At 38.8% G+C, this 27722-nt stretch overlaps 1 protein-coding gene across 1 annotated transcript in view; it reads right to left on the minus strand.

Moving 5' to 3' along the window:
- Window positions 1-27722, minus strand: part of NALF1 (NALCN channel auxiliary factor 1) — a 525082-nt gene that overhangs the window by 144165 nt on the left and 353195 nt on the right. The gene's annotated exons all lie outside the window — the stretch shown is intronic.

The following is a 27722-nucleotide window of genomic DNA, read 5'->3' on the forward strand; positions in this document are numbered from 1 at the left end:
AACTATTTCTGAGCAGCACTTACACAGAGCCAAGGCCTTTTCCGCCTCTCACCCCACCCCTCCAGCCAGGAGGCTGGGAGTGCACAAGAAGTTGGGAGGGAACACAGCCAGGACAGCTGACCCCAACTGATCAAAGGGATATTCCGTACCACGTGACACCATGCTCAGCAACAAAACTAGGAGGAAGGTTTGGGGGGTGGGTGTTATACTTTTGGCCCATGCCCAGCAACAAAGGGCCACGCGGTCGCTCTGTCGTCCCTGCCCCTGCTGAGGTGGGGAGGAGAATGGAAAGAAAAAGGCAAAAAACTCGTGGGTCGGGATCAGGGCAGTTTAACAGAAGAGCAAAAGAGAGTGAACAGTAAAAACAACAGTACTGATAAGGAAAATACACAAAACAAACAGCGAAACGCACAGAGCAACTCTCACCGCCCCATGCCCCGCATGCTCCTGAGCCGGGACTCCCTTCCTGCCAGCCAGTTTCCCCAAATGGAACCCAGCACGGCAGCAGATGGTATTGAATGCCCTGTTCTCTTTGGCCATTTTGGGTCAGCCCACCTGGCTGTGTCCCCTCCTGGCTTCTGGTGAAAAATAACCCTGTCCTGACAGAACCCAGGACATTATCCACCCCTTATTCTATACCATCTGCGCCATGCCCAGGTCCCCCATTTTCTAGTTAATCACCACCACTTATCCTGTCTTTAATACATGCAAACAGAAATCATTCCCTTAGGTTATGGATCAACACTCTACAGTGTCTGCTGAATTCATTTAATCCATGACTTTGGGCTCCATCTGTCATAATGGTCTTCCATGGCAGGAGAGGTGATGTGTGGTGATGGGTGGTTGCATGCTCCATTCGGAGCTCGCGGCTGATGTATCTAGTGCGGCCCATGGTCACGGTCTGCAGGTTGAAGATGTTGATCTTGATGAAGTTGTTGGGTGCCAACTGTTGAAGCCAGGTCCAGTCCCATCACTGCTGTGTACTCTGCTAGGTTTCATCCAAGTCCACCCTTCATTAGTCTGGGTGATTCTTACTGTGATACTACTGATATAACATGGAACAACTACAGCAGTGATAACAGGCAGTGATAGGGTTATTTAGCTATTAACATTTTACAATTTATTTACTGACTGTTCTCGCCCAAAATCAAACCCCCATGTGGTACACATTGGACTTCCCCATCTTTTCACATCATCCACCAGGTGCACCCAGGTCCTTGAGCAAAAGCAATCCCATAGACAGGCTTGCCTTCGTCCAAGGCAGGACAAACCCCGACTGTCTTCCCTAACAGATTCCACATGTACACTATGGGGACTTTATCCCCTTCTACAGGGTGTGGAAGTTTTGATTGGGCAGGGCCAGCCTGTTTGGTGGATCCTCTGGTGTTAACCAACCAGGTGGCCTTTGATAAATGGGTATCCCAGTTTTTGAAAGTCCCACCCCTCATTGCTCTCAGAGTGATTTTTAGCAGCCCATTGTGCCGTTCGATTTTTCCCGAGGCTGGTGCATGATAGGGGATGTGATACACCCACTCAGTACCATGTTCTTTGGCCCAGAGGTCTGTGAGGCTGTTACGAAAATGAGTCCTGATGTCTGACTCAGTTCTCTCAGGGGTTCCATGTCACCATAGGACTTGCTTTTCAAGGCCCAGGATGGTATTCTAGGGGATGACATGGGGCACAGGGTAGGTTTCCAGCCATCCGCTGGTGGCCTCCACCATTGTGAGCACATAGCGCTTGCCTTGGCGGGTTTGTGGCAGTGTGATGTAGTCAATCTGCCAAGCCTCCCCATATTTATTTTTTTGCCATCATCCTCCATAGCACTGAGGCTTTACCTGCTTGGCTTGCTTGATTGAAGCGCACGTTTCACATTCATGGATAACCTGTGCTATGGTGTCCATGGTCAAGTCCACCCCTCGGTCACGAGCCCATCTGTATGTCGCGTCTCTTCTTTGATGGCCTGAGGTGTCGTGGGCCCATTGAGCTATAAACAGTTCACCCTTATGTTGCCAGTCCAGATCCACCTGAGCCACTTCAATCTTAGCAGCCTGATCCACCTGGTGCTTGTTCTGATGTTCCTCAGTGGCCCGACTCTTAGGGATGTGGGCATCCACGTGACGGACTTTTACAGCCAGCTGCTCCAGACGGGCAGCAATATCTTGCCACAATTGGGCAGCCCAGATGGGTTTGCCTCTGCGCTGCCAGTTGTTCTTCTTTCATTGCTGCAGCCACCCCCACAAGACATTGGCCACCTTCCATGAATCAGTGTAAAGATACGAGACACTGGCCCGTACAGGTGGAGAGTAGAACATGTTTTCTTTGATTTGCTGGACCTCCCGGAACAATTTCTTCATGGCTGAGGGAGGAAGAGAGGCTTTCTTCATATTGCCAGGGTTGGACAGCCACCTCATCCACTGTTGGTGTCTCTTCACCTCTCCAGTCTACTACTGCCAGTGAGTTGGCATATGAGGATGGTGCACTCTATACAAACTTCCTCCAGCTGGGTCACGTGCATTGGACTTCATCTGGGTCTGTGGGTAACTGCTCATTGTCCGGGTCATAGTAAACCAGCTCCCGCATGGCTAATACCCTCATGTACTGGATACTCCTCTCCATATTGGTCCACTTGCCAGGATAACACACAACATCCTCACTGAAGGGGTACCTCTCCCTCACGCCTGACAGAAGTCTCCTCCAGAGGCTGAGGACTTGTGCCTTTTTCCCAATGGCTTTGTCAATGCCCCCTTCCCTGGCCAGGAATCCCAGCTGCTTGGCTTCCTTGCCCTCTAATTCCAAGCTGCTGGCCCCGTTATCCCAGCACCGCAGCAGCCAGGTGACAATGTGTTTGCCTGGGTGGCGGCTGAAATCTTTCCGCATGTCTCGCAGCTCGCTCAGGGACAGGGACTGGGTGATGATCTCTGCCTCCTTCTCCTGCTCTTGTGATGGCCCTGGCTCGTTGTCATCCCTCACGGGGCGATCTGATTTCTTTGTACATTTCTTTTTCTGTACAGGGGTGACTGATACTGGCACAGGTTGGCTTTCTGGCTCACCTGTGGTGCCTGCCGCTGGGGTTGGAGCAGCCACAGCAGTTGTAGCAGTGGCAGCTGCGGCACCGGTTGGGGGGGCCTGGACAACCTCCTGGGCTAGAGTGGCTGCAGAGCCGGTTGGGGGGGCAGCGCCAGCCACGGCGCTAGCTGGGGGGGGCTGTAGAGCTGGTTGGGGGGGTGGGGGAAGCCACAGTGCCTGTCGCTTTGTTTTCCCCCCCTTCCCTTTTAGAGCACTGAATAGTGTTGAACAGGGCAGCTCAGTAGGCATGGGCCAGAACCTTGCAGTGATTTGTGTCTCCCTGGAGTTCCCAGGGTGGCAGCACACTTTTTGCAGATATTTTACTAGTTTGTCGGGATTCTGCACTTGTTCAGGGGTGAAGTTCCAAAACACCGGAGGTGCTCACTGCCCTAGGCATTTGCCCGTGCTATCCCACACACCCAGCCACTCACAGCTATCCAGCCCCAGCGCAGGTCTCTGCATGCTGTTTTTAACTACTTGTTTCACCCTAAACAAGACCTGAAAACCATTCAGGAGACATTACAATAGAAACATGCTGGCCTGAGCATCCCACGGATACCTGAAATTCTCAAAAGCTGTTACAACCAGCCTGAAGGAAAGAGGAGGGGTGAAAGAGTGGGGGAAAGTGTATTAATAAATTCCAAGAGAGAGCACCCGAGGTATGGAAATGACTGCAGTGTAGCACACAAATACAAGCCTAACTTCATGTCCAGTGATGTTATCGTATCATAAATCAATATTATACAGTACAGCAAAATCATCATCCTGATCCCTCTCCCCAGCGATGATGAACAGAGCTGCAGTGAATACATACTGCACGTACGGGTTTACATACCACAGCCATCTGACCAGAGACAGCAACATTTTGACCAGCGACTATTTAACTAATATTATAAATGCATATAACTAACAAATTATAACAAATTCTAAGAAAATTGTTTTAACACACTCTGCTCAGCCCTGCCGTTATTCGAGCCTCACATTGGGCACCAAATTAAATGTTGTAGTTTGGCCATGGCCGGCAATGAAGGGCCACGCAGTCGCTCTGTCGCCCCTCCCCCCTCTGAGGTGGGGAGGAAAATGGAAAAAAAAGACAAAAAACTCATGGGTCGGGATCGGGGCAGTTTAACAGAAGAGCAAAAGAGAGTGAACAGTAACAACAACCGTACTGATAAGGAGAATATACAAAACAAACAGCAAAATGCACAGAGCAACTCTCACCGTCTGGTGCCCCACTCACTCCCAAGCCAGGACTAACTTCCTCCTCCCCCGCCCAGAACCCAGCATGACAGCACGTGGTGTTGAATACCCTGTTCTCTTTGGCCATTTTGGGTCAGCCCGACCGGCTGTGTCCCCTCCTGGTTTCTGGTGAAAATTAACCCTGTCCTGGCCAAACCCAGGACAGTGGGCCGCTGCTCAGGGACTGGCTGGTCATTGGTCAGTTGGTAGTGAGCAACTGCTTTCATATGCATCACTTGACTTTCTGGGGGTTGATTTCTCTCTCTGTTATTTTATTTACAATTTTATTATTATTATTATCATAACTATTATTATATTGTTATTAATTTTTATTTTATTTCAATTATTAAACTGTTCTTATCTCAACCCACGAGTACTCTCACTTCTACCCTTCCAATTCTCTTCCCCTATCCTGCTGAGTGGGGGGAGTGAGCAAGCGACCTTGTGGTGCTTAGTTGTTGGCTGGGGTTAAATCACGACAATGGGCAATGATTTCAGGAAGAAAAGGAAAATAATTTTGTATTTAGCTGATTTCATGTATGAGATAGATTGATTAATACCATGGCTGGATCTTTTTCATGACAGTACTGCCCTCGTGACAAGCAAGTCACCTAAACCAAGGATTTTTAGAAATTATTACTAATAGCTTTTCTTCTTTTCTGGATTAGCAGTTTTGCTTTTAGTAATGAGCACTAGCAACTGAAATGTGGAATTGTTATTCCTATCAATTATTGTGAATTACTCAAAAAAAAAAAAAAGCATGATAAATGGTGGATTTGTTCCATCTGATATTTGATGTTTAAATATAGGTGTTTTAGCCTGTGATAGTTATCTATTTCATTCATTGCTAATGGAAACAACAAACACCCTCAGATGACAATCTGTCACAATCTAACAAAGGTGTGCCCTTCTCAATGACAACAGAAGGTGGGGAGATGACAACATTAGGCTAAACACAGAAGTGGTAGGTAGATATTATGACAGATTAGTTCAACAGTGATTCATAATTTTGGAAAATCATTAGAACAAAATCATTACTCTAAAAACATTGTTTCTAACAGTGATGTCTAATTTTCTGCACAAAAAGTATCATTTACTCTAACAAAGACCCCGAATGGATAAATATTTTAGAGTTTTTAAATAAGTAAGAAACTGGACTAAAATTACCACCACCTTTCCAAAAAAGTTCCCAATGAAACTTTTATATTTGGCCATGAATTTTGGGAATAAATGAGAACACTGATCATAGAATATGTGAACATTAGTGGCCTGTAGGCAAAAATGAGTATCTAACTGTAATTAGGGAGTTCCTTGTAACACTTAGGTTGAGAAAACAAGGTTAAAAATGTTACCAGAATTCTTGTGTATTTCTCGGTTTAGAATAAAATGCTCATCCTGAGGAATATTCCAAAGAAAACAAGTGCTGAAATGATATATTTGAAAATGTGTGTCTGGCCTTCTGACTTCTCAGGCAGCACAGCTGACTGTTGTCTTTGAAGGTCCAGTGACTCCATGCACAAAATACAGTGTGACTTTGTGATAAAATAAGAAAGCTGCTGCCTAACCAGCAGCAGAACAAAGCAAACAATATTTTTCCAATATATGCTACTGAGCAGGAGCACTACGCACCTTCTGCAAATAAACATGTAAAATCATCTTTTAAAAGACTCAGGTAAGGTCTCTAATTAAAAACTACCACAAATGTTGTGGTAAATTAAAGTTTAGAAGCAGCTTAGTTACTCAACGATATGAAAACATGACAGGATTCCTATATGTACCAATCTGGGTGAGCTAATCAGTGGTTTTCCCTTTCCTTACCCTGCTGAGATTAATGTCAGCTGTTTCATTTGAACTCTTCTCTGACATATGCCTTTTACTGGTTACCAGGCAACCAGCATCATCAAGAAAGCTAAACGTGCACAAACTATTATTCACATCAATGCTTTATTTCAGAGTATCTCAAAACATCTTTGCCAATTCACAAGTTTAGTTTCCCAGCCTGCAGTCCCTGAGGAATGGCTTCACATCACCAACTTCAGCAGCAGTTTCTCTGAGCAAACAAAATCCTCTGAAATTGTTATTGAAGGAAAATACAAATATAGGTCTAGAATTGTGACGTCTTGATTTTTTTCTTTTGCTTAAAAAACCCCAACAAACAAAACCTTAAACATTTATTGTTCATATAGACCTCTTTAGCAAATTTTTAATGAAATAGCATAACTGAAGTATATGTATAAATTTACAGCCTTTCTCACAAGTATAAGTAATTTTCTAATGATCTTGTAGAGGCTGTGAGAACAAAAACCTGAAGAGTAGCATCAATACTGGGCTACTAAGAAACAGAAAAATAGAGACAGCCCGAAGCAATGAGCTGAATCTGTCATGGTATTCACAGACAATTTTTCAGGTGAAAGAATGAAAACACAAATTAAAACACCATACAGTTTAATAACTCTCTAGTATTCTTATCTGTAAATCCAGTGACATATACTAAACGCATGATTTTGGAGTCTGGTGGTTGGGTTCAGAAAGGTTTGTGTATAGGTCAAATGGCTCCTGGTGAAGCCTAGTAATATCATTTTCAGTTTATTTTTGATGGGAAGTTGCTAACATTATGATGATTAACACAAAAACAGACAGGAATCCAGCTTCAAAAAGATTATGTGGTAAAACCTCCAAAGTATATACAGACAGGCAAAGAAACACATAAAAAGTGGTGCATAAAAAATGAGAGCAAGAGGCATGGCACCTTGCCAATATACATTTTTTACAATCCAATGGTTTTATAAATATAAGAAACAGACCTTTTGACAAACCATAGCCCTTTGAAACTGAACTGCTGACAAATATGTTAACACTTCATTTTGGTATATGTGTAGTCATTTCTGATTGGAATCTACAAGGTAAAATTACAACTTCATTCTCACTGTGTAAGTGGCGTTTCTTAATCATCTTGTATTAGGAGAAAAGTAATTTCACAGAATATTTACACTGAGCTAAAATCTTTCTTAACTGGAAGTGGTATTTCTACTACAACGTTTATGTCTCAGTTGCATTTTCTTTCCTTTTTTTTTTTTTAATTTTTGTATATGAAGTCCATAATAAAGATTACTCTTTCCTTTGTGTGTCATATGGTACGACATGTTCAGGAAACTGACATAGATATTTCAAGTTACCTAAGTAACAGTAAAATGAAATGGAAATTAGAGCTGTTTTCTCCCAGTTTCTTTCTCAGATACTGTCAGAGAAATTTCATTAGTGAAAAATATACAGTCTAATACCAGGTCAGTTCATATCATATTGAAATAAAAGATGAAAGCATCTAGAGGTTTATTTACGAATTGTTATCTACACAAGTGAGGATTTCATCTTCATGCAATCTCGGTCAGTGGTGATTTCACTTTGTTTAACCTGAATACTGTAATGAAGATGACATTACAGAATGACATAGAATCACAGAATGGTAGGGGTTGGAAGGGACCTCTGTGGGTCATCTAGTCCAACCCTCCTGCCAAAGCAGGATCACCTACAGCAGGCTCCACAGGACCGCGTCTAGGCAGGTCTTGAATATCTCCAGAGAGGGAGAATTCACAACCTCCCTGAGCAACCTGTTCCAGTGCTCCGTCACCCTCAGGGTGAAGAAATTCTTCCTCATGTTCAGACGGAACTTCCTATTCTTCAGTTTGTGCCCATTGCCCCTTGTCCTGTCGCTGGGCACCACTGAAAAGAGTCTGGCCCCATCCTTTTGACATCCACCCTTCAGATATTTATAAGCATTTATTAGGTCCCCACTCAGCCTTCTCTTCTTCAGGCTGAACAAGCCCAGCTCCCTCAGCCTTTCCTCATAGGACAGATGCTCCCCTCACCATCCTCGTAGCCCTCTGCTGGACTCTCTCCAGTAGCTCTTCATCTTTCTTGAACTGGGGAGCCCAGAACTGGACAGAGTACTCCAGATGGGGACTAACTAGGGCAGAGCAGAGGGGAAGGAGAACCTCCCTTGACCTGCTGGCCACACTCCTCCTAATGCATCCCAGGATCACATTGGCCTTCTTGGCAACAAGAGCACACTGCTGGCTCATGGTCAACCTGGTCGTCCATCAGGACACCCAGGTCCCTGTCTGCAGAGCTGCTCTCCAGCAGGTCCACCCCAAGCCTGTACTGGTGCATGGGGTTGTTCCTCCCCAGGTGCAGGACCCTGCACTTGCCCTTGTTAAACTTCATCAGGTTCCTCTCTGCCCAACTCCCCAGCCTGTCCAGGTCACGCTGAATGGCAGGACAGCCTTCTGGTGTATCCACCACTCCTCCCAGTCTTGTGTCATCAGCAAACTTGCTGAGGGTACACTCTGCCCCTTCATCCAGATCACTGATGAAGCAGTTAAACAAGACTGGTCCGAGTACTGACCCCTGGGGGACACCACTAGTTACCAGCCTCCAACTAGACTCAGCACCGCTGATGACAACCCTCTGAGTTCTGCCATTCAGCCAGTTCTCAGTCCACCTCACTGACCACTCATCCAGCCCACACTTCCTGAGCTTCCCTAGGAGGATGTTATGGCAGACAGTGTCGAAAGCCTTGCAGAAGTCGAGGTAGACATCATCCACTGCTCTCCCCTCATCTTAGTTACATTGGACTAAAATTTCACTAGTAATAACTAGCTTTCTAAGACATTGGAAAGAAAAATGTATGAACTAAAAAAAAAAAGACTATGAATGAGAATATTCCCTGACAGGATCTTGGTTCAAATATTGTGTTTTTATACACAGACACACACATGTATATTCATACATATAAACACATGCACACATATGTAGTCCTAGATATGTGTGTTAACATACATTCTCCCCTCAACTTCTATTTCTGGATGGGAATGCCATTCAGTAAAAAATGGGCAGCATCTGGGACAATGTCCTTTAATTGTGGTCTTGGCTGTTCATTTCCTGTGAACACAAGCTCCTTTCTTTCAAAGAAGTTTAGAAGTTTAGAGCTCACAGGAGTGCAAGATCTATCCCCAGAAGATGTGAATATAGATAAATGATTCAGTTCAACTCTGTATGACCCTCAAAATCTTATTTTAAATGTCCACATTTCATTAAAATACTGTCCCAATTAAGAGCAGTGCTGTTCTGCGGAGGTTGCTGGAGCTAATTTGTGTAAAGATAAATCCTGGCACAGAATCAACATTGGATGGGTCTTCTGAACCTCAGTTTTAATTTTGTGTATTTTTGTTTGATGCTCAAATGAATTCAGGGGATAAAAAATATGCAGTTGCCGCACAGTTTGTCATAGCTCACAGTGAGCAAACCTCTACAAGCTCATAACCAGGCTAGCAAGACTTCTCAGTTTACCTAATCTTTAAGAAAAATTCACTAGCAATCAATCTATGCCTGTAGTAATTATGGAGACAGTTTAAACTGTTGTTTTATGTTCCCCAGGAGTCATACAGTTTTCAGCAGATGTATAATCTAAATGCAGTTTTATATTTGTGAACATATCTGTTGATCTTTTAAAACAATTTTACCTGAAAAAAACCAAATATTTAATACCCCTGGAATTTATAAAGATGACCTCACAGTTTGTGCATGGAAATGTCCCTGATAGAAATGTTAAGGAACAGTAGGAAAAAAACAGAGACAACAAACCAATTCTAATAATTAGGAAATTATGAAAGATATATTATCTTATGCTCAGTGGAAAAAAAAAAAGTAAAAGTAAATTAGCCAACTACATATCTTTTTAAAAATTAGGCATCTACTTTCTGCCCTAAATTCCAAAACCTTTTTAGTCCAGTTTGTTTAAATCTTTCCTAACCAAACAAGATCAGCTTACAGAAATATGTATTATTTTTTTTTTCATCCTCTCTCTCTGTTTGCAAGAGTAAAAATAACCTTCATGTTTGCTCCACAGTTATTCACAAGGGAAGACTGCATATTGCTACCTCCCATTACAAAACTAGTTGAAATGGCTCCTTTTTCAGCTTGAAGAATTCCTAAAGGTTGTTATAAATTAAACAGATGAGGAAGAAAAAAGTAAATCTGTTCAACACAAAGTCCAGCATTGTTGCTAATGTTGTTGTCTCTATGATGTGTTGCTCTAACTGGTATACGCTTGTCGTTAGCATTGCCTCCGTTTTCACATCATGAGCAGATTATCCAGTAAGATTTGGAAGTAAAAAGTAGAGCTTACTTCTCTTTCTTTCCAAAGTTATCTCTAGAAGTAAAATTAGCTGTACTGTGTCTTGCAGAGTTCAGTAAAGTATTCAAAGTTTTCTGAGGTTAACACAAATTACAACAATCTTATTAAAAAGAAAAAGAAAGAAGTCTGAAATATAGACCTGTTCCTTGCTGTTCTACTTAATCCTCTGAGTTTGTCAATCGCCTAATTCCAAAAAATAGACCTCTTGCCATCAGAAATCAATTGATAACTAAGTATCCACAAAAAAAGATTAACAAAATGGGCAAATACATCTGCTTTAACAACTACTGTAAGGTTTTGGTAAATCTGTAGTAACTAGCACCTGGTCCTCAGTTACAATACCAAAGATAATGAAATAGTTTCCTATGCCGTGCTCTGTAATGCATCAGACTGGAGATGGTACATCTTCTGCCAACTCTACACTATGCTTGAAATCTGCCAGCAGAGCTGACTAGGAGTTGAAAGCTGAAGAGTTAATGCAGCACTCTCCAACTTCATCCATGGTGTTCACATGGGAACTCTTGAACTCCAGGGCAGCCCCATCAGTCTTCTTCCTCTAGGATGGATCCTTCAGCTTCCAGGAGTCAGTGACCATAGAGCTAGGGCAGAGGGTTTTTCGTAAAACTCAAAACCCTGGTGCCAAGCACAACACTGTTCTGATTTCCCTTTCTTCAGTAGGCTGTTCTGGAGAACAACAATTCTCCACCATGTGCAAGAGTGCAAGGAGATTGAACTGCTCACTAGGTCCCACAACCTCATCTGACACTGTGGAGCTGGACTTCTGGGAATTGTATCATAGACAGGGCAGTCTTGCAAGTGTAATTAAACAGCCTGAAGGTAAGGCACAATATCCAAACCTTTATTTTTCCCCAGGATAGTTCCCACAGCTCAGACTTGGGGCCAAAAGTTCCTGTAAACACAAACATGAAACAAAATTGGAAAGTTTATGAGACTAATAACCTAGTACCTCTGAAGTCCTTAAAAAAAAATCTACGTATACAACAGTTTTTCTTCAATTTAGCTATCCCAGTATGACTGGAATAACCCAACTAGGTCTTTTACTTTGCCTGAACGTGTTTCCTGTGATGTTTTTGAAGATAAACCTGATAATCGGACATTTTATTTTTGTTATTATAGCCATTTCAAATACTATCAACACTTCTATCAGTCAAGATGAAGAAGTGAAAAGCGGTATGCAAGTATGGACAGGCATTGGTATGAGTAACGCAGAGACCTTCAGATATTGACATTGTTATGCAGGCAATTGCTTATTGAAACTGGCCCTGAGACTACCCAAGACTCTACCTTCTGCAGCTTTTTATCCCTCTTAATCTTATTCCCCCAAATGAGCAAAAATAGCCATTTAAGTTAATTTTTGTTAGTTTTGCAATCCCTCTCACAACTGCTATGGCTCCACTTGAAGTTGTGAGTCGTAATTTAATCATTATTTCCTTAGAGAAAGAGAAATGCCTCCAGTAAAGGAATGTTTGATTCCAGAAGGTGTGGAGTACCCCATTTCCTCTATTTTAACACGCAGTCTGAAATAAGGGGTGTAAAGGAGTATCAGGTCATTGGTGTAGGCAGTATTTTGCAATGTAAACCACATTGCTGTATTTTTAATAAGAGACTGGAAATGATGGCCCAGCTGTTATCTTCGTTAGTATAGCAACAGTTGTCAAGCCATGCCTGCAAACCATGGGTATAGATTGCATTAAGAAGTATAAGTTGTTCCGGCATCATAACAGTGTTCTGTAAATGACAGCTAATGAACACAGACATGAATGTATTAATGCAGTTAAGATTTAAAAAACTATTGGATGTGTAAGGATACCAGTACATTTATACCTGTCTTCTTGAAAATGCTTAGGAACAGATACTAAGCAGACACACGGTATCTGTCATGAATTCAGAAATCAGCATGCTTTGCTTTTTTTTTAAATCCCCACTGAACGCTCTTCTGCATCCTCACACAAAGAGCCTCTGCTGAGTATTTGTTCCATAGCAAATTCAGACTGGCTTTGTGATGAGATCCTCGTGGATTTGGAGGCTGGGTGATGCCTTGTGAGAGAGGAGCCTGTGCTGTACACCATCCTCCAGTACCCAGTACACCCCAGCAGCAGCTTAAGCCAGCCCTGGTAAGGAGCCCCTTTTGCAGGGCAGAGAGCGTTCGAAGCCTTTTACAGACCACCACTACATGTATTACCATTCCTTCTCAGAAAGGCTTGAGAAATTAAGAGGTCCAGCACATCTGTACTTTCTCATTCATTTCTTTCAGGGTATCCAGCACATGATAATTCTGGTACAAGGAGAAGAGGAGGAAATAAATGGATTTGGGGATTGTTGAAAAGAGATATGGCATTTTTGCTCAGCTAATTATTTTCAGACTGTATAGGAAAGGGGGAATCTTCCTCTTCTTTCCCTAAATAATACACAATTTATAATATATTCCAGGAAAAAACAAGTATTTAAAAAGCAACTTTAATTGACCTTTCTGAGCCTGAAGGTGGTCTAACCTGTGTTATTGATGAGTTTTAGTGCTAGTTATATTGGGAATTTTATATAAGAAATAAATATCCATTGTTTTACAATTCTAAAAAGGCTTTGAACATTTTAATAACAAAAGTAATAAAATATCTTAGGAGAAGGGCAGTTTGACTGATCTTAAATTGCCCTTTGAACCTGCACAAATCTTTTGCATGTTATTTTATTTTGTTAGTAGTGAAGAGAAGCGGCTGGTTTAGAATAAAACAGAATATATGCATACTGGAGCTTCTCTTTCCTTCTTTTGTTATGGTATAAATAGCATTTTTACTCTCTGAATTAGGGGTTTCTACTATATATCTCCTGTTCCTTAGTCTTGATAAGCATTGCACCATCGTTTTTCTAAAAGTGAAGATGTACGTGAGGATATGTATATGCCCCACACAACCTACAGCTTCAGCACACATAGGCTGTATGGTTTGCCTTGTTTAGCATTTTGTAAGTGTGAATAATCACAGCTGAGAAGGACTTTAGAAAGTTCACAACTAAAACTGCTTTTCATATTATTTGTAACAGAATGCTTTGTGGGTTTTTTAAGTATAAATATTTTCCATGCAGAATCCCTGCTGTTAAATAAAAGAATTTATTGTCATAATTTTCAGGTTAACTTTTATTAAAAGGTTTAGGTTTTGTTGAGAAAAAACCTTTACCATCCAAATAGAGTGAATAGTCTGATTGATAGGCTGATTGCTTCAGTAATATTTAGCGTTAAGATTAGTAACGTAATGTAGAAAAAGACTTGAGGAAAACATGTAAAACATTCCATACCAGGCTTATGACTGCACAACTCACTTTTACATCTGTAAACTAGTTTTAGTACTGCAAGTAGCTGCAAATCAAGACATTTCCTTTAATAATCATCTTTTGCATCACGTAATCAATTGGCAATATACTGTTGCTGTATTAGTAACATCCCAATTTATAAAAAAAAAAACAAAAATCTTAGGTTTCTATGACTTTCAAATGAAGGATGAAAGAGTTCTACCAGGTGAAACATAGAAAACCATAAAAAGAGACTGCTTTACTCTGTCTTTGGGTGTACTACCTCTGCTGAGTATTGTGGGCTAGCAATTGTTAAGTAGTTTGCAGAAATACATTAGAAATACAACATGCAAAGAATTTAAGGAAAAAAATAAAGGATTAAGACATGTTAGGCAGAGTGTGTGAAATATTTTTTATCTTTGCAGCTTACTTGTAAAGTTGCTGCGTGCCTCACAGGAAGCGGATATCCACCTTCATTAAATTAAGAATCCTTCCATAGCCCAATACTTATTACCTTGAGTAATTCTTTGTCAAAAATGCAAGCATTCAGGCTGTGGAGTTTTTATTATATGCATTTCAAAAATATCTAGAACATTTCTGATTTTATTACATGTTTTACAATCCTTGAGCATCTTTTAAAATATATTTTCTAGCTATTTTGTCTCAGAATCAAGCATTTATTAAATTAATCCGAAACTAGCTAGCTTTATTGAAGTTCTATATATGCAGAAATGATACTGAGTTTTGCTTAAAAGTGAGGTAAATTACTCTCTGCTAAATGCTGTAAAACTAAACCTTTAACTACTTCAGTTTAGTTTTAATATGAGAGCTCACAATCTTTTAGAATTTCATAATAGATTTTAGAAAACAAATATAACCATGCCTGTTTTCTGTTTCTGGAGATTAAAGTCACAATAAACAGAAATTAGCTAACAGTATATTTATATTATATTGCAAAACTGGAAATAACATCCTTTCTTTCAACAACTGAACATACTGTACAATTGAGTGTGAAAATTATTTAGGAGCAGTCATGACCCAACTTTCCAAGTTTTGCTTCAAAATAATTATTGTAAAAGAATAGAGAAAGCTCCAATTCTGCCAGTTCTGAAAGAGATGCCTGTAATACTTAAGTAGCAATTGAGAAAAACAAATACAGTGATTAACTTTCCAGGCCCAAACCCATCATTTTAATTTGAACAAAATACATGATAAATATACCAAAAAATATCTTAGAGACTAATTTAACTGTTTAAGTCATTGGCACAGCAATGAATGGTAGTGACAGAAACTGCATTTAACTAACCTGATCCACACCAAACCACCACTAGCTCAGTGAAAGAGCTGCTTTAAGAACACATACATTTTTGCAGTGTCAAAGAAAATGAAGAATGGATATCAAAATACTAGTTTTCAAAGAATGGGAGAGCTAAAGTTTGTCTTCAGTAGATTTTTTTATTGAAGTGGACTTCCAATTCCCTGCTGTTAGTGTACACAGTAATATTATGTTCTTCTGAACCCTCTGTAGTTGTGTCAGGAGGCAAATATGCTCTCTAGAACTTCCCACTTGCAGATTAGAGCATTCAAATTCATGTTGCCAAACCATTACTTAATATGGAATAAACTCAAGTATTTTCTGAGTTTGGTGGTAACCAAGGACCAGACCACATCAGAAAAAAACTGCTGATGCATATTGCATCCCTGTGTTATCAGCAAGCCATTATTCTAAGTGCACAAATGCCTTTCAGATGAAATTAATTACCACACAAATCACATGTGGTCAGAAACTTGAATGTATCTGGGAAATTAAAAAAGGGAGTTATCTGTTAAAATACACTTGGAAATCTCAACCTTCTTCCAGACCTCCTCTTCAGTGGATTTCACAGAGATTCAGAACATACAATGTGTTCCTTTAACTGTCCTGAACTGGTAAGTGACTCAGCCAACACAAATGCCCCAAATCTGTGAACTGACAATGTCAGGTATCATTAAGCAAGTGTACAAAACGTGTATATAGGGATGGTCTCTGTAACTGATGATATACTTTTGAAAATATACCTCCATGCACCCAACTTATTAAAATTTTTATTTTCCTGTTTCAAAGAAGTAGTGCTTAACTGTTTACGATTTTCTGACCTTTAATGCTCTTCCAGGGAAAATCCCCAATGCAGCAATTTAAAAAAGACACTGGGTACAGACTTCCTTTTCTTAAAATACTTTCATATATGCTAACAGTAGCAGCTGAAAACTGAGTTAAAGATATTTTTAAAGGAATGTAACCAACGTCCTATTTCTTCCTAAATCTTCACACTACTATATTCAGTCAAGATAAATGAATAGTCCTTTTTCCTGCAAGCCATAGTCATCTTTATAAGGTTCCTTTTTGTGGCCAGCAACATTATCTTCATCACATTAATGATGAATGGCACATCCTACTGCACTTTGTGAATTACAAGTTCTCTCATTCTTGATATAAAGTGGGCTGTTCGGGTGTTTTCTGTTGGCTTTGGGGAATAAAATAGGAACACAAAGAGAAAACAGAGGTCAGATCACTCACAACATTTTTGAATGTTATGTGTAAATTTGTAATTTGCACTAGCATTCAAGTAGGAATGATTTGATATAGTATTACTATCAGCATCAATTGCTCTCACAGAAAAAGAAAATTGTCATTCTATCTAGTAAGCCGCTGCCATTGAAACAGTCAGATGTACTCTTTACGAAACTACTTGTATTCCTGGAAAAAAAACCCAAACATGTATCCTTAATCTGGTGTGCCCTTCTGATAAAAAATAGAAAGGCTATTTTTGAAGCAATTCCTTAGTAATGTTTGTCACTGAAGCCTAAAATTAGAGGTGTTTCAGTAACCTCCAGAAGTGAGTCCAAAATATTTCTAGTGCAATAAGGAATCAAGACTTGTGGGAAGGAAGCACTGCAAAGAATGAAAAGTTCATTTTCTAGTATTTCATTGTTTACCTTTAATGAGAAAAGTACATTAAAAATGCTACTAGAGCACAGAAGATTTGATTCTGACTTTTGCAGCCAGCAGAGCACTGTAGGTAAGTGAAATATGCTTGAAGCCTCAAGTGGAACTTCCATGGTCCTAGGTGCATCCTGTAAGGGAAACAATAAACTTACATATGGCTCAGTTTTCTGACCTTACAGAACTGCCTCTTTAGTGCAGACAAGATATTTCTGCAAAACTGGTCACCTGTTCTATAACTACACATCTGTTCAATAATCCCACTGAATTTAAGAGGCATTGGGTCTGGAATTTATACTTTTCTGTTTAATTTCTCCCATTCACTTTGAGAATCTCTGAATCTGTTCTCTTCCATTTAGTATCCAAAGAAGACTCACGTCTCCAGGAGACACCAGACTCAGCCTTATCAGACCAGCCTAATGAAACCTATAGTTTCAAGGTCAGGAATCCAAGCAATCTTAATGGTGGTTTAAGAAAGGTCAAACACTAAAAATGAGATTTACAGAAGCCAACAAGCTGTGAGTAAACTCAACGATGAGTACTGGAAATGGGTATGACTAACATTTTCCCTGTCAGGGAGAATTTCATAATGGTCTGGAAGAAAATGTCTACCTCAATTCCAATGGTGGACTATATCCTTTGTGTTCAGGCATGCAGGTCCATAAATTCACCCTGAAATGAAGAAGAAAAGGATGCCTTGACTGCTTTCTATGCAGTAATTCAGCACTCAGAGAACTCATTCCTTATGTTGGAAAAACCCGTTTCAAAGTTTCCTTCCTCTGATACTTGCAGTAGGTAGTTGCATCTAGGTATTTCAGCCCAGATCTCTGATTTGGCATATTCAAGTTTTAGGGAGTTGGGTCTCTTTCAAAGTCTTTCTTACACTCCATTTCGTTTGAATATCATTCAGAATAGAGACTGGGACCAATGCCTTCTTGATGCAAGGTATTTAATGATTCCCCAGCTCAATATTTAATAGTTTTTTCCAAAAAAGAAAACAGGTTAAAGCATGTGTCCTGTTGACAAGCTCTGGAAACATCCAACCAAGAGGACCCCTGGTGATGGAAATGCAACGGGAGAGGGGTGTTAAATTGGTCAATATCATTAAGATGTGGCTGTTCAGATACTTATCAATAAAACTATAAGTACCTTAAAGAAATGGAGCATTTCTAGAGCATTGAGAAGTACTCTTGGAGTTTGGTTTTTAAAGCAGAATGTGAGTACTCAAATCCGTTTGTAGATCTTGCTCTTTGCCATTCATTCTGGTTTCCAGTGTCTGAACTCATGACAAAGTAAGCATAGATTAATTTATGAAATAATTGAAAATCTCTCATTTAACAAGTTTAGAAGGAAAATAAATGGTAATAGATTGGTTTCTCTTTGTTGTTTTTATGTGTGATCACAAATGATATAACATACATTCTTTAAGCAAAAATCTTACAGAAACTTTACAAGGAGAGCACTTTTTCAAAAAAGATGTGAATGTAGTACCCATCTTCAGCTAGGTAAACCTTTATACACTTAGATTTTGTACTATATCATGCAATTTGCATTCAGAGTATACATAAAACATGGCCATATCAGAATGGCTATACCTTATAAATGATGTCCTCAGTTACTTCCCTAAAGAAAACACTGATAACCTGATTTTTCTTAGGTTTCAAGCCACAGAATCAGTGAGACATCTTGGTTCTGGAGCAAAACATCAATCTGTTGTCCTTTAAATCAGTAACTGCCTCTCAGAATTACCTTAATCTAGATCTAGGATCTGTACAACTGCCTGTCACGTATTAGCTGCATCCCCTCTTGTATAGATGCAATGGTTACCCTTCAAGATGGACGACCCCTATGCCTTCTATTTAAACCAGAGCATGGTGCTACTGTGAAGTTAAAGCTATGGTCCTCTTTCAATTCCTTTGCAATCTTCCTACCTAAAACCCAATTATAGCTTTTTCTCAGGTACAGTGACAGAAAGACCCATGCATGATTTACCTTATGAGACTCATGTAATTTTTTTTATTTTTGAAAAAGGTTCTTGAGTAGAAAAAAATCCTACTCACAGTGCATTTTGTACAACAAGGCAGTTTTCCACGTTCAAAATTGAAGATACAATGTCATGTTTCTATGGAGAGATATTTTGTTTTCATAAACTTCAGTAAATACTAACTGCATAAATCCCTCGTAAGCAAATATAAAATAAGCTTATCTTCCAGCTTATAGGAGAGGAGCTTAATATGCACTTCTTTCAGATAAGTAGTTTTGGAACTGCATTGGGTAAACATTTCAAAAGCAATTAAAAAGTAATCCTTGATTTTCTGTAAAGAAGAACTCGAGAATCCAGTGACCTGTGAGTATATTAAAATATCGTTACATGTTGGAAATGCATTTTTAACTGAAGAGTATTTTATTGTGTATAACTACATGCAACCTATCTAAAAAAACAAGTAAAAGATTATTAAACAGTGAGAATGAGTATTTGCTTTACATTTGCTTTAAAGACTTCTTTATTTGCATGAAGAAACTGGCCATGTTTTGTCAGCTGTCATGTAAGCAGCATAGTTTTCTTTTGTAAACAGAAAACAACCCTGAAAAGGTCAACACACACATGCGAATTGAGAATTCAACATGAAATCAACATCTGGATTCACATAACAATCCAGTGGTAACAGGTCCTAATCTCTAAGTAAAACATGATTATAACCAAGAAAACAATAGCTGATTTTATTCCACTGGGACTCAAGATTTAGTGAAAAAATGCAATGTCTGAAAAGAAGGTTAACCAATCTGGTAGCGTTAGACAAGGATGAATACAAAGTTTGTGACATAGTCCTTAATTGTATCACAAATGACAAAACGAAGTAAAAAAAAAAAAAGAAAAAATGGATGGGAAAGGGAAAAAGAAACAGGCAAATGCTTTTTTTCACTTGTATGAACCCTATGTGAGACCACCAAGGGAGAGGAAAATTATTCTATAAGGTTTCATATGAACTGACACAGAGGCTTTGTTATTCAACAAAGAAAGAGAAGACGATGCATGAATTTACACTATACTTGGTGGAGCTAGAATAATTTGATTTTTCTTGAGTAAATGGAATAAAGTTATCCTCAGTATTCTACAACACACCTAGCAGTTTCTGATTAAGAAAAACATCTAAAGCTGATTGATTACATTTTATTTAACTGGGAACAAGAACATTTTTCATTATTGTTCCATTATTTAGCCTCTGATTCTAATATGTTAGCTGCTGTTTTCTTGTTATCTTTGCTCCCTAAATGAGTCTGGTTCTTCATATGCATGGTACATTTTAACCATAAAAAACCAAACCAAAACCACTAAAGCCACCATCACCAATAACAAAAAACCCCAAAGACACAAAAACATCTTGTTCTGTAGTAACTGTCTCTTGCTGAAGAGTTAGATGGAATGCAATGCATGTTTCTATAAGGTTTGGGTGTTCCTGAATGGGATCCGACAACAAGGTGTATTAGCTGTGGGTTTTGACAGTGGTGAGACTGCAGGGGTGGTCTTGATGAGAAGAGGCCAGGGACTGCCCCATGTCAGATACAGCCAGTTCCAGACAGCTGCAACACACCCACCAGGGGAACAGCTGAGCCCTTCAGCGAAGTGTGTGGTGCCTCTGGGAAACATCCTTAAGAAAGGGCAAAATACCAGGAGGGAGGGAATGAGAGAACACCAAGGCCAGAGGAGTAGGAGGTCCTCCATGGCAGACCTGCTAACAACCCTGAAGGGACTGCAGCTTGTGGAGGCTCCATGCTGGAGCAGGTACTTCCCTGAAGGGAGAGTGGCCTGTGGAAGACTCACACCAGAGCAGAGGAAATGAGTAAGAAGAAAGGAGCAGTGGAAGAAAAGAGTGAGAAACAGGAGCGACAGAAAGAACCTGCTACATGCTGACACCAACCTCCTGTGTGTCACTGAAGGGACTGAGTGTAACCTGCAGTAGTAACAAGGGAGTACAGCTTAGGAAGTGGGGAGCAGAGGTGTTTTCCATAATTGTTTAAATATTTGTCTTTGCTTCTGAATACCTCGATCAGTATTTAAATGTTAATTGGCAGAAAATTAAATTATATTCCCCAAGTTGAGTTGGTTTTGCCTGCGACAGTAACTGCTGAGTGACTTCCCTCTCTTTATTTAGAACCATGAGTTTTTTCACTACTGGTCTTCATATTTTCTTCCCTGTCCTGTGGTGGGTAGGACTGAGCGACTGGGTGGGTGCTTGGCTGCAAGCCAGGGACAATGCAATACACAAGATAACCACAGAGGTTTTAATTTTAGGCTTTCAAGGACTGACTGTCCTGTTGTGTGATAGTTTCTGTCAATGCAAAGTGAACACGGACATCTGACAGATATGAGACTTTGAAAGATGGAAACTTCAAAGACTACATTATAATAGACAATATTCAAAAAATCAGTTTATTGCTAGAAGTATTATGTAGCATCCTTAAGCTGGTTCAGTTGTGAGACAAATACAAAAAGCACAAAGCAGGTATCTGAATCCTCAAAAAACATTGCTTCTGGAGAAATGCAGATATATGCAAAATGAAATCGTACACAGAGGTTTGTTCCAGTGGACAAATAAAAAAAGCTAAAAAAGAAGTGAATAGACCTCACACAGGTCTAAATCTGACATGTGGATGTATCTTGCAGTCTGTTCCTGGATCCCACAAAGATGGTTTGTGCTAGTAACTGTTCCAGATCCTACCATGTATTTTTATTTTATAAATATATGTATACACACATATGCACAAAATCCATCCTGTATGTGTATGAGAATTGTCTGGGACTCGTTAATATTTTGTATTTTCAAATAAATACTTTCTCTTTTGAAAGACTTTTCCCTGCATCCCTTCCTCCCCTCCACCCTCATCCACCCCGTGACTATACTTAGGAATTCACTATTTGTTCTCTCTTACAGGAACTTATAACTTTAGCCTTCCTTGTGATGCCTCTGTCTTTGTCTATTTCTCCTGTAGACATTTTCTAATAAGACCTGGAATTGTCTTGAAATGGAATTCCACAAATTCACAATACCGTTGAATAAATCAATGAGACACTACCATACACTTGCCCCAGCAGCGTAATTTTGGGCATATCTCAATAATGGGAAAACCTAAAAGTTGTGAGACAGAAAAAAATACTATTTGAGCCACTGAAGAAAAATAATTGTCTTGAAAAGAGTAGCATTAATACAGTGACATTTCAGTGAAGCAGCTATGAATTCTTTGTATTGCAATTCTTGAGTATCATTGACATGAATATAAGTCACTGTGTAACTCCTTTTATCTCCTAAATTCTGCAGTCATTTCCTAAGGGTCATTAGCACGTGATTTTTCATTGTGTACCATATTGTGTGATTGTACTACATACATTGACTTTGTGGTAATTTTGAACATGTAACAACATTTTCTTCTCTTACAGTGCTTTCTTTTGCTCCTCTACCTCAACAAGATTTTAAGGTTCAACAATGAATCACCTGTATAGAGTCTTTCTAATAGGAAAAGTAAGCAACCTGAAGTTGTTAACAGGGCATTTTTTTGTCTTGGTCATTTCTGCAACCTCTGAATTTTCATTATATCTTTTATCAGATGTACCATACTCAAAGCCATCACCATGCAAATCTGTATTATAAGACTACCTGACCTTTGACACCTTCATACATTCAAACCAACAGTTATAGCCACCCAAAGTGTGCAGTATACCTCAACAAATGAAAGAACAAGAAAAAGAAGAAAGGAAACCTATTAAACTCCTAAATGGAATAAAGGCACTGAGAAACTTTATATTCAAGTATGAAAAAAAAAATAGGTAAGGCAGTTGTTTAATTATGATTCAGTTGTGATTTAACAATAAGAGAAAGCAGAGGTGAAACAAAGCATGAAACCGCACAGCTTAGCCCATCTTAGATTCTTGGTTTTTCAAGTTTTAAGTACAAGTACTCAGTCCCTTGCATATTGTTGCACCAGATGATCAAAGCCACTGTAGTATATGGAAAGAGAAATGGAAAATCTGGCTCATATTTTTATTCTTTGGCAAAAGTAGTTACAGTATTGTGAACAGGAAGGAATATTAAGATTACAGCTAGGATGAAACATCAGTAGTTTATCAATAATAAAAGTAGGAATGGAGAAGAAAAAAATTAATATTCACAGCTGCATCTAAGTTATTGTGTTTCACACATTTGCACTTCACATTCATGTGTTTGCACATGCCTAAAGGAAAAACTGACTTCAATGATTGTCAATGATGTGTATAATATAAATTTAGACATTATAAGATTATTGCAGTAAGTTCTTGTAATACTAGGTAATACTTGAAAGAAGAAATCACACAGCATAAAAAAGGGACAAAAGCTCTGCCACAACTGCCCTTTTGCTCTCCCCAGATGAGCCAGTCAACTAAAAAACCCCAAAACATGTTGTGGTTTTTTTTTATTTTTTCAGTGGAAAAATCCCATAGCACTAACGCTTCCTGCAGAGACCTTGATACAGATATTAAGTATCTAACTCATGTTTATGCATACAAGGGAAAAAAAGAACGATAGAACCACTTGTTTGGGATAAGTATTTTGCCTCCTTTCCAGTCTCCACAAAGGAAAAGATAACATGAAGGAAACACTTTTTTTTTCTAATTACGCTGAAAAATGAGGAGTTGATTTACACATATTGGGGAAGAGAATGCTCTTCTACAGAGGCAAAAAAGACTTCTTGAGCAGCTTATAAAGAGACTTTGGATTCAGTACAACAGGGGGAGTAACAAGATTTTAGGACACAATGACAGACGAAAGTAACATCAGTGAAAGTACCTCGTTATTCAGCAGGATTAGTGCAAAGCATGATGCAGGAAGAATATTGCATTCTGCCTTCCATTACAAATAAAAGCATTAGCTAGCTGTTTTCTCTAAGGTTTTAAGGCAGAAAATGATTCTAAGGAGAGAACTGAGCAAAAAGTAGTCTTTTGTGTATTTTATGTTAACAAGAAGACAAAAAAAATTTTCTTATACCAAGAAATGCCAGTGTAGAAATATTTTTTCTGATCAAAAAAAAAGATTTTGCTAAATATAAAACTAAAATTTTCTAACCTGTGTTTTTCTAGACAAAAGGCAAAGAAATAGTTTCCACTCAAATACTTGGTTTCCACCTAACGTTTTTGTTTGAGAAATTTTTCATAAGCCAACAGAAATTTGGATTTCAATACTGTCTTTGAGCAAAAGCTAAAGTTGCAAGATGATCAACTATTTTCATCACAAGTTCAAAAATAAAATATTGCTGGTTACATGGTCAGTACAGTCCATTCTTTCTCACACCTGCCCAGTCCAGCTTCCTCCTGCTCTTTCAAAAGAAATCAGAGATTATGAATGGCTAAATATAACACACAAGCACGCGTGAATTAAGATAAAGAAAACTGATGATTCATTTGGTGTAACAGAAAATCTTATTAATTCTTTCACCCCTAGCACTATGGTACATCCATGATAAAAGGGAAGAAAACACCTAAGGAGCAAATGGTGAAAGGAGAAGTAACACACGGCTGATCAATGTCTTAGGCTCTCAGATGTGGGAAGGTATTTAAGAAAATGGTTCCTGTTTTTATACTGAAAACCCCTAAATATATAGCACACCACTACTATGTCTGAAAACAGCAGAAGAGCCTGTAATAATCATCTTCCAAGATGACCACACTTTACAGAACCCATACAGAAAGGAAAAGGAAATTATGAGGGGGAAAGAACAATTTCAAAATTCTCCTTTTCCAGGATTGCATGATAGGAGTGATGACTAGATGAATATAAAATGGTAAGATTCCTTAATTAGGCTGTGAGAAATGAAATTTGCTCTGACTGCCAAGATCTTTGGAACTGAACGGCATACTCACCATCACTATCCCTGAGGATTCCAAGAGGCATCTACAAGAAAAAGAACCAGATAACAATGCAGGATAAGCCACTATAAAGACTTGAAATGCTTTTATTTTGTTTTATCTGCTGCTGACAGAGGCTTTGTCCTAAGAGCTGGCTTAGCATCCAGTGTAAACTTTTCTCAACACAGTTTATGCCGGCTAAAGACTGTTATGTTTACAGTCATGATTTTTTCCAAGAGAACCTTTTCAATTTTGTTGACATTTTCCTCCTCACCATAACTACTCTTGCATTTGAATGGACTTCAAGTATTCATTTCTGTCTGCTTACTGATTATGTTGCCAGATATAACTGTATATTTTTGACAAAAAACACTTCCACAGACCAACACAGCTTTGCATTTTGTGTGGTGGCTACTCAAAATTCAGAGATCACCTACTTGTTTCAATAAATTGAATATGCACCTAATGTCAGAATTTACAGCTGACTGCTGGATGGTGAAGGAATTATCAGAAACATAGAAATACAGCATAGAGGAAAACTGAAACAGTCTTTATGTGTACTTTCTTAAAGGGCAGAATTCTACTTCAAATGATAAAACAGTGATGTATTTGTACTTGATAAATTTGACATAACACATAAAGCTGAAATAAAACTCACATGTTTTGTATTCCAGTATACAATCGCACACATTTATGACAGTAAATTCAAACATTACCATTTCAGGTATAAATTTTCATCAGAAATGTCTGTAGCTGACAAACAGGTAAAATTTCTTAAAACTGTGTACACTAAACAATAGAAAATTTGTGGCTCCACCATGAATGCTGAATATAAGAAATTTCAAAATAATTGATGTGATTAAAGTTACCTGTTTTGTTATTAAAAATTTGCTTGCTTCTAAACTTGTTAAAACCTTATTAGAAATTGGAAATTCTGTCATATTTTATGATGTAAGTTGCTAAACACCTCGCTCACGCTAAACTGTGCCACGTTATCTGAGTACTCATCACAAAGCCTCTTTTAAGTTGGCATAAGAATAATGAAGCTTCTTTGTACAGAAAATGAAACTGATAGAACAAATAGATCCATAAATGTTTGCAAATTTCCTTCTGATTACCTTAAGAATTTTGATGATCTTCAGAGAACACTTCTGACAAGATATGAATGTGTATCTGCAATTAAAATCTTGCAATATGCAGAGACTGGGAATATAAACCTTACACACAAGATACAGCTGTCACACAGAGTTTAATTCTTTGCAGCTCATGAGCATCCCCAGTTAGCACCATTGCTGACCTTGAGATATTTGGTAAACTAATGGTGCATTAAAAGAACAAGACTGACGAAAAAAAAAAGAAAAATTACAAAACTGAAATAGCAACAAGAATGTCACCATGCTCTGAGTAAACATACCAAGAACATGGCATACCACATACTTGGTGGAAAGATGTGTTACGGTAGTTCCTTGATGTTGTCTCAGATCTACCTCTAATGTACAGAATCAAAATGAGCAAGAATGAGCTTGGCTTTTAGCTTTTTTAAACACAAAAACTACTATTGGCATGTAGATTGCAGAGACAATTTCTTCCAGTACTTCAGAGGGATAATGTATGAATTAAAAATTAACAAAATATTGCTGTGTTCATAAAACTAACTCCTATTTGCAGCATCACAGCCTCCTTAGAATTGAATCTTTCCTGATTACTGTTTCAAAAAATGTTTGGAAAGATTGGTCATAATATTACCATTATAGTCTCTTAACACTTTTCAAATGTTGACCTGTGAAAACAGTATTTCTCGGGACAGAAAAAGAGAAGATGCCTTCCCATCATCAAGAAAGATGTGTTACAAATATACATTAGTTAGGCAAGTAAATATAACTTTGCCTTCTGTTCTCTGGCCCTTTGATTTCTTGACTTGGAAAATAACTTTTTTTCAGGTAAGCTATTAAGTATTATCTTATTTTAATGAAATCCTGATTCCAATATGTCTTCATTTTTTTCATCACAAATGTTTTTTTATCACAAATGTTGTCAAGCACTGATGCTTGAATTCATCAAGTTTTAAATGGAGACATCTTCTTTAAGTGCTTGTGATGAGAGTGCGAACTGTCATCACAGCTGTTGAAAAGAAGAAGCCTGTTTGAGAGATTAACTTTAGGTAGGCTATCTCTTTTCCATTAGACTATGCTATATTCTTAGTTTACACACTCAGTTAAGTGTCTAAGGTTGGATGGAATAGGCCTGGACCTTAACACATACATCTTTTCTTTGTGTGAACAGAGTACGCTTAGAAAAACAAGAAGCAGAAAGTTCCACTGTCTATGCTAAATAACCCTAGCTTTCAGCAGCCAGGGATTTGCAAATCAGACCTTGGCACTCCTATTACTGATGAAAAATGAGGAATTCGGTAACTTCAAATAAAGTGCCAGAGAATGTTACTTTTATTACTGCTTTACAGAGCCATGTCCTATGCAGTCAGAGTTCACACAGCTCAACAGATACATCTGATCTTGAATTTATCTGAGCTGAGAAATTACATGCAGTAGAAAGTAACACTAGGCAGAAAAGAAAAATGTTTGACTACTGTTATGTACTGTATTTGTAGCCCTTGTAAACAAAAGGAGACAAGGAAAAGTGTTATTTACTCATTCACTGTACAGGTTTATTTTGGTCTCCAGCATCAACACTAGCAAGAGGAAAAGTAAGAAAAAGCTCACTTCACACTTGATGGACAGAGCACAATTTGCACTATGCTAATTGCATGATCTCCCAGTAGCACTGGGTTAAGTTATAACTATTCTTCTAATAAGGCCATTTGACTTTGAAATCATCAGCCGCAGAGTACAACCCATACAGTTCAGTGCTAACATGACCAATCATTGTTTTGAAATTAGCATCCATGATCAAGAACTTTGCTAATGATGGGTAAATGGGAATAAAAATTAAAATATCTGTTTTCTTTCTGTTTAGAAATAACAGTTTAGAGTGGAGTTGGCAGAGAATTCTGCCTGGATGGTAAAATCCATGCTATGTGAGCTTCCAGGACAGATAAAAAATCT

This window comes from Opisthocomus hoazin, chromosome 1, assembly GCF_030867145.1.
Source record: "Opisthocomus hoazin isolate bOpiHoa1 chromosome 1, bOpiHoa1.hap1, whole genome shotgun sequence".
Classification (NCBI taxonomy): domain Eukaryota; kingdom Metazoa; phylum Chordata; class Aves; order Opisthocomiformes; family Opisthocomidae; genus Opisthocomus; species Opisthocomus hoazin.